Source organism: Hyperolius riggenbachi, chromosome 6, assembly GCF_040937935.1.
Source record: "Hyperolius riggenbachi isolate aHypRig1 chromosome 6, aHypRig1.pri, whole genome shotgun sequence".
NCBI classification, from domain to species: domain Eukaryota; kingdom Metazoa; phylum Chordata; class Amphibia; order Anura; family Hyperoliidae; genus Hyperolius; species Hyperolius riggenbachi.
In genome coordinates, this window is record NC_090651.1 from 218,199,577 (window position 1) to 218,211,840 (window position 12,264).

Here is a 12,264-nt window from a genome sequence, read left to right on the forward strand (position 1 = left end):
TCTTTTTTCATAACTAGGGTTATACAGGTGGCAGCCATTAGCAATTCCTCCTTTGCCGGACACCTCCTACTCCACCAGTTTGCCGAATTCTGTCCCGGCAATATGAAAGGAAGGGAGGGGTTCCTCCAATAGATGTAAAATATTTTATATTTGTCATCATGCAGCTGAAAAAAAGGCTGCTATTTATTATTATAATTTAGAAAATAGATTTTATTTCTGAAATCTTGTATTTTTAATTTGGGTCCACTTTAATAAAATTATGATAGCATTAGACCTGCTGCAACCTTAAAGAGAATCTGTATTGTTAAAATCGCACAAAAGTAAACATACCAGTGCGTTAGGGGACATCTCCTATTACCCTCTGTCACAATTTCGCCGCTCCTCGCCGCATTAAAAGTGGTTAAAAACAGTTTTAAAAAGTTTGTTTATAAACAAACAAAATGACCACCAAAACAGGAAGTAGGTTGATGTACAGTATGTCCACACATAGAAAATACATCCATACACAAGCAGGCTGTATACAGCCTTCCTTTTGAATCTCAAGAGATCATTTGTGTGTTTCTTTCCCCCCTGAGGGGGGAGTGCATAGCAGAACCACAACACTGAAGAACTTGGCAGCCTTCCAGACACAGGCTGACAAGTCTGACAAGGGAAAGATACATTGATTTATTACAGAGACTGTGATAGTACAAAGTGCTGCAGTAAGCCAGCACACATTAGAATAGCTTTTGGAACTTGTAGGATGATAAAAAACAGGATGCAATTTTTGTTACGGAGTCTCTTTAAGTTTTATAAGAATCTTTTTGAAGATAAAAGGATTTGGTGGTCTTTGTAGAACAACTTTGTAAGAAAGGAATTGTTCTTCCTTTTTGTTCATACACATTTTTTTTCAGCAATCTGTTTACTTGTATTTGTGGTATAATTTGAATTTAGCTTTCTTCACTCAGCTGCTTAGTAAAGGGAAGTGAAGCTCAATAATTAGAAATGGTGTCAGAATGGACTATAAACCAGTTAGGACAGAAGAGGACATTATGTATAAAAAGTTCATTCTGAAAAGGTTAGGCCTTCCCCATTTTTTGAAAATAATAATACACTAATAATAAATACAAATGTATGCACAAATCATTTGTATTATTATTATTTATTTACTGCTATATAGAAGTATTCACCTCATAATCCTAAAGAATGTTACATACACAGTCCTTAGAATAAGACCACTTAGGATATCCAAATTTTGAAAAACAAAGGTTTTAGTCTAGAATTAAAACTTTAAATGGAAATATTGGGGACATGAATTAGGATGACTCCGGGGAATTATTACTGAAAGAAAATGCATATAACATTTCTGCACACGTAGTATATTACACTATTGCCTATACTTAAATTCAGTAATGGTTGCTCCAGGCTGTGCTGTAGAGACTGGAATAATGAAATAAGTGCTACCACATTTGGTGGCAACATTATAAAGTGACTTTTTTTTCTGGGGAAAAACTTTATAACCTTTCAAAGATATGATAAGGTTGTAATTTAAAACAAATATTATTGAAACTGGCTTACAATATGTAAAATGGCAAGAAAAATATATCTCCTTTTTGCTACAGACATAACTTTTGCCAAAAGCCAGAGAGAACATATCTTTTGAAAACAGAATTCCCTAACATTATCATAGTACATACCTTATTATTTATTTATTTATTTATTAGGTACCTCCAGGGATGGGTAACCACTTGACACTTATACATTTATGTAAAACCTATTTTTAAAGATGTCGTGAAATCACATACCTTCTCTTTTTGAAGATTTAAGGAATGATTTGGTAATTTGTAATTATTTATAAAGAGTTATATCTTTTTTCACTTACCAAACAGGCAATTTATTTTTTCGTATAAGAAAAAACAAAAACAAAAAAACTCCCCTTTGAGTGGACGGTGTAAAATATTTTCCTAATTAAATAGACAAAACAAAAGAGAAAGCTGCAAGTCACTGGCATTCTCAGAGGAAGGATGATGATGATGTGATGAGCTGGAGTTTGCAAAGTAATCAAATAACACAGTCTGAAAAGTTATTATCATTTCAGTTCGACTAATCGTATCTGTGACATCATTTTTTCATTTCATTTTAGCTCTAAACAGAGTCAGGTCTATCATGATTTTTTATTGGAAAAAATACAGTATCAAAAGACAGTTTTCTCATGTTCTCCCCACCATCTCCACTTCAACGTGACAAGTTGTTATGAGCATTTTTCTTCAGTTGTTTTGTACTTTATAGTTGAAAATAGTTTAAGCCTGTGCTGCCATACTGTCCCCCTCATATGAAGTGCTGCCACTATATCCCCATGTGACAGTTTCAGCTCCAACAAACCCCACATAAGTGTAGCTATAATATTGCATCTATATCTAGTATTACCATATTATCCAATTTATTATTATTATTTATTTATAAAGTGCCAACATATTCCGTGGCGCTGTACAATGTAAGAAAACAAACAAGGGATACATAATGATACAGACAATGATATACATCAAATATGGACATTGGTACAGAATACAGAACTGGTGATTACAATAGTAAATTTAACATGATGACTAAAATGTATAAATATATAACAGAGTGCAAGCTATATTAAATGAATTCCTTCAAAGAGTGCAAGCTATTAAATGAATAGCGTTCCAATACACAAAAGGGTGAGAGCCCTACCCTTGCGAGCTTCCAATCTATCCAAATTACAACGTGTTGTCTTTTTTTTTTTTCTATAGAAAATGCAACCATATTAGTAGTAATGTATATTTGGGGGCCCGCTACAGTGGTATATGATGGCTGTGCTTGTTGTAATGGGGTTGGCTTTTTAGCTTTATATATTATTGGGGAGATGTACTGGCTGTACTAGTTAGGGCTCTCTTTCGCTACCAATCGCTAATCACAATCACTGGAAAAGCAATCTTGGTACCAGCAGGAGGAGCAGCATGTATTTAAGGCAGCTAGGCAGCAACAGAAGTCTGTGATGGCTGGACAGCAGCAGAAGTCTGCGATGGCTGGACAGCAGCAGAAGTCTGCGATGGCTGGACAGCAGCAGAAGTCTGCGATGGCTGGGAAGCAGCAGAAGTCTGCGATGGCTGGGCAGCAGCAGAAGTCTGCGATGGCTGGGCAGCAGCAGAAGTCTGCGATGGCTGGGCAGCAGCAGAAGTCTGCGATGGCTGGGCAGCAGCAGAAGTCTGCGATGGCTGGGCAGCAGCAGAAGTCTGCGATGGCTGGGCAGCAGCAGAAGTCTGCTAAGGCTGGGCAGCAGCAGAAGTCTGCGATGGCTGGGCAGCAGCAGAAGTCTGCGATGGCTGGACAGCAGCAGAAGTCTGCGATGGCTGGACAGCAGCAGAAGTCTGCGATGGCTGGACAGCAGCAGAAGTCTGCGATGGCTGGACAGCAGCAGAAGTCTGCGATGGCTGGACAGCAGCAGAAGTCTGCGATGGCTGGACAGCAGCAGAAGTCTGCGATGGCTGGACAGCAGCAGAAGTCTGCGATGGCTGGACAGCAGCAGAAGTCTGTGATGGCTGGGCAGAAGCAAGAAGAAACTGAGTACCAGCGAGAGTCTGTGGTAATTAAGTGCCAACACAAGTCTGTGTAAACTGGGTGCTAAACTTGCTAGACCCTAGGTTGAGCATCTGGCTGGCCCTAGGTTGAGCATCTGGCTCGACCTTGGGCTGAACACTTAGCTCGACCTTCGCAGAGCTGGCAAGATGGCAAACTGCAGAATGGACAGGCTGGCACCACAGCAGAACTAGTTTCTGGTAACAAATCTGGGGCATAAAAAACCTTGGCTAATTAGTCGGAACAAGGTGAGGTAACTGTGTAAGAAAAGCTACAGTTTTTAAAGGCTGCTCCAGAGAGAAATCGGCTGGAGGCTGCATTGGACAGGAGTTGACTGGAGGGTGCTCTGGACATGCATTGACTGGAGGCTGTACTGGAGGCTGGCAGGCTGCACAAAAGAAAAGACAGCTGTAGGCTGCATCAGACAGTAATTTGCTGGAAGCTGCACTCAACAGGAATCGGCAGGAGGCTGCATTGAAGGCAAAATGATTGGAGGCTGCACTGTAGCTATGATGGCTGGAAGTTGCACCAAACAGGAATTGGCAGGAGGCTGAATTGGAGGCAAGATGGCTGGAGGCTGCATGGGAGGCACGATAGCTGGAGGCTGCATGGGAAGCATCATGGCTGGAGGTTGCACTGGCAGTAGGATGACTGGAAGTTGCATCAAACAGGAATTGTCTGGAGGCTGCATGGGGCTGAAATCAGCTGGAGGCTGCACTGGACAGGAGATAACTGGAGAAATGGAGGCAGTAGAGAAATATTTGTGTCTCTGCATTGCCAGGTGGACCAATCTGGAAACAGGAATGGGTTTTTGTGTTGTGACTGGATACTGCCAGGTGCAAGGTGTGGATCGGATAGCTGTTTGTAATGGAGCAGAAGTCTCCTGATTCATGGGCAAAGATAAATTAAAGTCCTTGGTTACTACAGGCTGTTCAACTATTGCAGGTTCTGGACACAGTAAGAGGTAAATGGAGAGTTAGCAGAAGGAAACGAGTGGAAACAAGAAGAAAGGATTTCACAGCAAGCGGCAACTAGAGCAGATGCTGATTTACACTTGCAAAGCTTATGCACAATCAGTGATTCAGTCATATGTATACAGGCAGATACATACACGTCACTTTTCTCAGAGTAATGCTGGGAATCCATAAATAAGATTTGTTTCTCTTCATTCATGCCCTCATGATACACCCCGTCTTGACTACTGCAATGCCCTTCTGTCTGGTCTCCCTGTGACCCGAAATGCCCCGCTGCAGTCCATCATGAATGCGGCAGCCAGAATTATCCACTGCAATCGCTCCACCACGGTCGGCTCCTCTCCGTGAATCCCTCCAATGGCTCCCTATCCAGTCCAGAATCAGATTCAAGATACTGTGTCTTACCTACAAATCTGTCCACAAAACCTGTCCAACCTACATTTTCCGATCTTACTCAGAGGTACACACCTAGCCGCTCACTCCGCTCCAATGAACTTCACCTGAATGCCCCCCGCATCACCCAGTCCCATGCATGCCTCCAGGACTTCTCAAGAGCTGCTCCAACACTATGGAACTTCCTACCTCCACCCATTAGGGCAGCCTGCTCTTTCAACATCTTCAAGAAGGCCCTCCAAAACTCACCTTTTCACTCTGACCTACCACCCCTCACAAGTGCTCTAAACCCGCAGCTGAACTCTGGTCTCCTACTTTTCGTGTCCCTACCTCTCCCTCTAGATTGTTTGGGCAGGGTCCTCCTCCTTTTGTGTCCTACCTGATCATGCACCTGCATTACTGTGCACCCTGCTATGCATTTGAGTGAACGCAACTTGCCTAATCTCCATGCTCCCATCCAGTGACTGACTAATCATTACCTTGTACTCATACTGTGCTGCGTGATCTGGTGTTTTTTTTTTTTATTCCTGTATTGTCGTATTGCTGTATGTCACCCCTAAATATTGTCTGTAACCTAAACTAATGTCCAGCGCTGCGTAATTTGTTGGCGCTTTATAAATACAATAAATAATAAATTCAAATACCCAAATCTGATCAGTGTTGAAAATCAAATGGAATTGTTCCTTGATGGGTAATACAGACTTTTTAACTGTGTGGTGATGTCAGGCCTGGCAAGATTTCAGTTCACAGCTCAGCTCATATGCCCCAATCTAACACCACCTTCTTCACCTTATGTGGCGCGTCCCCACTTGAATAGGAGGTAGGGAAACCACACCTGCCCGACTTCGGTTACACCCAGGCCTTGTAGGTGCAAGGTATAGAAGCTGGACGTAGAGTGAAATAGATAGCCCACCAGAGCCAAACAAGAGATGAGCAAGTCCAGTGGCAATCCGAGTTCATACACAAAAGATCAGAGATATCAAGCTACACAGGGAATAGCCAAAATCAGAGTCATGCAAGCTAAGGTCGGTCCAGGCAGAGTTCAAAGAGTAGTCAAGTTCCAGGCAAAGGGTCAGTACAGGCGCCAATCAGAGAGTAGTCGGTTTCCAAGCAAGGGTCAATACAGGCGGCAATTAGAGTGTGGTCAGTTTCCAGGCAAGGGTCAATAAAGGCAATCAGAGAGTAGTCAGTTTCCAAGCAAGGTCGATACACAGATAATCCAATATACAAAAACCCACCCAGCAAAAGCACACAACCAAAGCTATCACGGGCAACATCAGTGTCAGAGCAGACTTTAAATACTGACAGCATCCAATCAGTGGCCGGCCACACAACACAGCAACCAATCACAAACATTACAGCCCTGCCTGAGTGTCAGCTGACTAAGAGATCAGCTGACACAAAATTACAAAGGCTGCCTATGTGTCAGCTGACTAAACTATCAGCTGACACTAAGTCTTACATTTCCTTAGGGAATAGGGTGGACGTCTGCTCCAGAACGCCCCCCCCCCCCCCATTCAGCGCTGGAACGCAGAGTGCCAGGAGCGCAGACCCGTTGGGAAGGACACCTGCGCACGCAGACGCAGAAGAGGACGTAAGTCCCTGACAGGCGGACCGGGAGATCTGAAATAGATGAGGCATTCGCAGGGTTAACAGGGTAACAACATAAGGGCAGGATTCCTTCATGAGCAGAAATTAAGGCAGAGGCTGATTCATGTAGAACCTTCTTTTATATGCTTGCAGGGCAATCTGTAACTCTTGTATACATCAGAAATTATACAGCACTCTTAAAACCAATCAAAAATGGACTACTTTGTTTAAAGTTCAAAAAATGCTTCTCTATCCCTCTTCAGATACCTATAATACATACTGTATCTACTTGTTCAGAAGTGAAATCAACATGGGCTGGATTTTTCACAGGTAAAGCCAGAGGTACTGAACATATAGAGACAATCCTCTGCCATGCAGACAACAAGAGAGAGACCTTCCCATATTTGCATATTCCCTGATTGATCAACAACTGAAGGGAATCAATGCAAGTTTGCACCGTCTGTTTATCTTTGCATAATAAAGAAAACCTTTTCTGTCATCCTCAAACAAACTGATCAAAGCTTTCTACCTTATAGTTATCATAAGGGGGCATGCAATCACTTGGAATTTTAGGGAAAGCAAGGTCATACCACCGTTTGATTATGCATCCAAATCTTGTGGATCAAAAGATTAATCTTTAAAGTAGCCATACACCTAATTCATTTTAGCACCTCTTCTCTTGGGGAATTAGCAAATAAACTACAACATTTATTATCTGCATCCTTAGCCAATAATGCATAATAATCCACATTTTGCTAGCTTATACTGAGATTCTCAGTACACAGCTTAGTTGCAGTGGTCAGTAAATGGCCAGAATTTCTGTAATGAACCAAAACATAGGCGTCAATTCACCAGAGGTTACCAACCTATTTATCTCTTGGGAGGTAATTTACCTCCTGTGATATCTCCAAATAGCAATTCTCCAGAAGTATAGGGGAAAATATCGACAGAGAGAAATGCAAGAGATAAATGTGAGATAAGTATGAGATAAATAAGTGATAGTTAGTAGTTAGTTTTTCTCCAAATCACAATTCACCAGGGAAGAAAGGGGGTGTGGCCATTCGTTATTTTTTCATCTCTTTATCCCCTGAATGAACCTGGAGATATCGTGGTTTTCACACAGCAGCTGCTGCTGTGGAAGATGGAGCCTTTTGAGCTTACTCTGTTAGGCCCGGTGCACACCAAAAACCGCTAGCAGATCCGCAAAATGCTAGCATGATTTTGAAACGCTTTTTCTTATTTTTCTGTAGCGTTTCAGCTAGCATTTTGCAGTTTTGTGAAGCGTTTTTGGTGTAGTAGATTTCATATATTGTTACAGTAAAGCTGTTACTGAACAGCTACTGTAACAAAAACCGCCTGGCAAACCGCTCTGTAGTGCCGTTTTTCAGAGCGGTTTGCGTTTTTCCTATACTTAACATTTAGGCAGAAACGCCTCCGCAATCCAAAATCTGCAGCAGCCCGGGAGTATGCGTTTCTGCAAAACGCCTCCCGCTCTGGTGTGCACCAGCCCATTGAAATACATTACCCAAGCGTATCCGCAGCCGCAAGCGGATCGCAAAACGCAGCCGAACCGCTCTGGTGTGCACTAGGCCTTAGAGCTTGCTTCTATTATGAGGAGACGAAGGCGCAGGAGGAGGGTCTGTTTAATCGCCCCTTGTATTTTTTGTGAGAGAACAGTTCTTGATAATTTTACTGAGACAGAGGTGGTGAAGAAGTTCAGACTCACTCGTGATATGATTTATGATATGATCCGGCAGTAAAAGGAGGGAATACTCTGGTCAGGTAGTGGTAAAACTCCGCCTCCTACCCACAATGCTTCACTTTCAAGCTTACAGAGAGGAAAAGTATCCCATGTAAATCATTAATACCGATTACCTAACTCTCTGCTTTCTCACACTTTCCTCATGCATATCTCTCCATTATCCCCTGCTATCGAACACTTTTCTCTCTGTCCTCTCACACTGGTGAATTGACTCCAGAGTGTTAAAATACCTCATGAGATAAACTACCTACCTTTTTTCTCTTAGTAAATCCTCTCTGGTGAATTGACGCCATAGTGTTAGATTCTGTTCTAAATCACCTTGCTTCGACACCATCAACTTCTTATAGTTGCGTCTCACAGACTGAGATAACTTGACTCTCAACACAGCAAGCAGGAGATAGACTTTTCTCAGGCTTCTTCAATGTTTACGGAGTTTATTCAGAAAACAGAAATACAGTTCATCATATCCTAGCCACGCCAATCTTCATGATGCGTTACAAGCTTCTTGATTAGACTTCCTGCTGAAGTCAATCAGGTACCTTCTTTCTAACCTAAGTTACACTAGACTACCTATGTACAGCATACATTATATCAGATTACAGAAAGGAATGAACATACTTAGAGGTCCCAGTCAGCCTTGCGAGCTAGTGCGAAAGTAAGAAGCAGAGTGAGCTCCCATAGCTCACTCAGGTTTTAATACTGACTAGGAAAGAGTTAAATATGACATCATCTTCGCCATCCCCTAGATCAGACTATTGGTGGACCCACTCGTGGTGTCATCATACACACCTACTCGATTAATATTCTATGAGGCATTTGACATACATACAGGAATGTGGATATTTACAAAACATGGTTTATGTTTATTGTTCTAGTGGCGGTACATGCCCAGGTCAGGGAGACCTGTGGCCTTGTCCATAGAACAGCTTCTTGGTATGTTCTAGTTCTGTTGACAGAACTGCAGATTTTCTCTCTCAGAGAAAATCCCCTTAAAGGGCAGGTCTGCTCCTCAAACCTTTTTGACTAACTCAGTCCAAATAACTGAGGCCTACTTAAATTATAACACATAGGATCAGGAGATGATCCCAGTTTGCAGCAATACAGACACTGAGACGAGGAAATAATATGCATCAAGGGTTATTGCAGAGCAATAACATGCAAATGAGAATATCACAGTTATTTGGATTCCGAACTCCGATTAAGTTTTTTTCCACTTCAAGTTCACTTTAAGCGAAGAGATTTAGCACAGGTGACAAATGTGGGTTATAATTGGTGCTTATGATAAAATCTAAGCTATTAATCATTTGAACATGTAGAATAAAGAAGGGAAACACAAAACTGTTTCTTTTTGAGAATCGAGTCAGACCTGAAAACCTCACATTGGTAGTATTGTCTCGCACCTGAAAACATGAATGGATAGATTGGAAAAATGGAGACATATGAGAATACTTTAGAAGAGATAAAAGGTATGGAACAGTAGTTTCAGATTAACAATACACTTCCAGGAAAATGTAGTAGCTTTGCTCTGTGTGATGGGTGGAAAAACATACAGCCTTGTGCATAGTCTAACACAGGCATGGGCAAATTTGGCCCTCCAGCTGTTAAGGAACTACAAATCCCACAATGCATTTGCCTTTATGAGTCATGACTGTGGCTGTCAGACTCCTGCAATGCATTGTAGTTCCTCAACAGCTGGAGGGCCAAGTTTGCCCATGCCTGGTCTAACAGCACCAAAAAAACCATCTTCTTAAATCTTTAACGTGGACCCAGATTAAAAATACAAGATATCTGAAATAAAATCTATTTTCTAACTTATAATAATAAATAGCAGCCTTTTTTCAGCTGCATGATGACAAATATAAAATATTTTACATTGGGGGAACCCCTCCCTTCTTTTTACATTGCCGAGACAGAATCCGGCAGACTGGTGGAGGAGATAAACTACAAAAACAAAACACAGGCTGCTACTGATGATGTCACAGGGGAGCTGATCTCAGCTTGTGTGAGATTTCACATAGGCGATTCCCCTGTGAGGGAGGGTAGCTGATGACAAACACACCCATGATCTAAAACCTCCTACTAAGCTCAGAAGTAATGGCTGCCACCTGTATAACCCTACTTGTGAAAAGAGAACGGTGAAAAGCATGCACTGAAATGCTCATAGGCTTGAAGGAGTGTTTATTTATCTTTGTATGTGTCAGAGTGGTGCAACTAAATATTTTGAATTAAAAAAATGTTTGGTTTGGGTCCGCTTTAAATACTGTAGTACATTTTGTGCAAGAGAACTTGTCACCAAAGCCTTTGGTTATAACAGAAAGATTCAGATTTCACAAAGGAAACCAACAAACGAATATGTTTTTGCAGCTAAGCTATATAAATATGACAGAGTACTGCCATTTTAAATAGTACCTGAATTATTTTCTAAGAGACATATATTTGTTTGTGGCATATACAGTGAGAGCATAGGAAAAAAGATTGTTGGCAGAAAATAACATTACTTTTAAAAGAGATGCTGAAATTGCACTAGCAATGGAGATTACTGCTAAGGACTCCCTGGAACTACAGAACAAAAAGTAAAAGCTGCCATGGTGCAGAAAATGGCTTTAGATATACTGTACATACACTCAATACAGTCCACAGGAACTTGTACTACTTGTAGCTACAGATATGGAGAAGACTCGCTCTGATTAAATCAGTAAATTTAAAGACAAATTGTGGGAATTATATTATACTTACGGGAAGTTTAATAGGAAAGATTACATTGAGTCAGTTTAATGAATGACTAAGAAAACCATATATGGACCTGATACATCCAAGAACTGTGTTGATAACCATAATGAGCCAGTCCAGAACTATCAATTGTTGAGGTGTACCACATTGCTAACGGGGAATTACGGGATATCTGTCTGGCACCAAAAACAGAAGGCATCCCTGTTAAAATGGTTATAAATAGGGATACTGTAGGGGGGTCGGGGGAAAATGAGTTGAACTTACCCAGGGCTTCTAATGGTCCCCTGCAGACATTCTGTGCCCGCACAGCCGTTCACCAATGCTCCGGCCCCGCCTCCGGTTCACTTCTGGAATTTCAGACTTTAAAGTCTGAAAACCACTGCGCCTGCGTTGCCGTGTCCTCGCTCCCGCTGATGTCACGAGGAGCGTACTGCACAGGCCCAGTACGGTTTGTGCCTGCGCAGTACGCTCCTGGTGACATCAGCGGGAACGAGGACACAGCAATGCAAGCGCAGTGATTTTCAGACTTTAAGGTCTGAAATTCCGGAGGTGAACCAGAGGCCGGGCCGGAGCATCGGTGACTGGCTGCGCGGGCACAGAACTTCTGCGGGGGACCATTAGAAGCCCCGGGTAAGTTCAACTCATTTTTCCCCTCCCCCCCCCCCCTCCCCCTACAGTATCCCTTTAAATAAGCAGTCTCTAAAATGACATGCTTAGAATGTACCAAACTGTTCAAAAGCATGCCACTCCAAGAAATCATACTGCTCCAGAAGCCATAAACTGGAGAGAAAATACTGCACTACCATTTGACAATGGGGCATCTACTCAAGCTTTTTCAGAAAATGCTGCAACTTACTAACTCGCAAGTATTCACGTGGAAACCAAAGTATGGAGGTGACATTCCACAATGAGAGCATATAGCTTTCTGGTAGACTTGATTTAAAATGATGTTGACATGTTTATTCTATTGCAGGTTGACATTTAGTCGTTTTCAAGAGAGACCTAGAATAAGGCATTTGGGTGATGCCTGCTATGTTCTCCCTGACTCTTGAAGGAAGTAGCAATCAAGGTGTGTTCTGCAGTCTGTGTGTCAGATTGATCCTGGTTGTCCTGTGTATATCATGAGTTTGCACTCTAACTGCTGTATTTTTCAGAATGAGATATATAAGGAGAACTGATGTTGGAAGGTTTATATAACTGGTTGGCTTGGAAAAGCAAAAGGTTCTCCAAAAC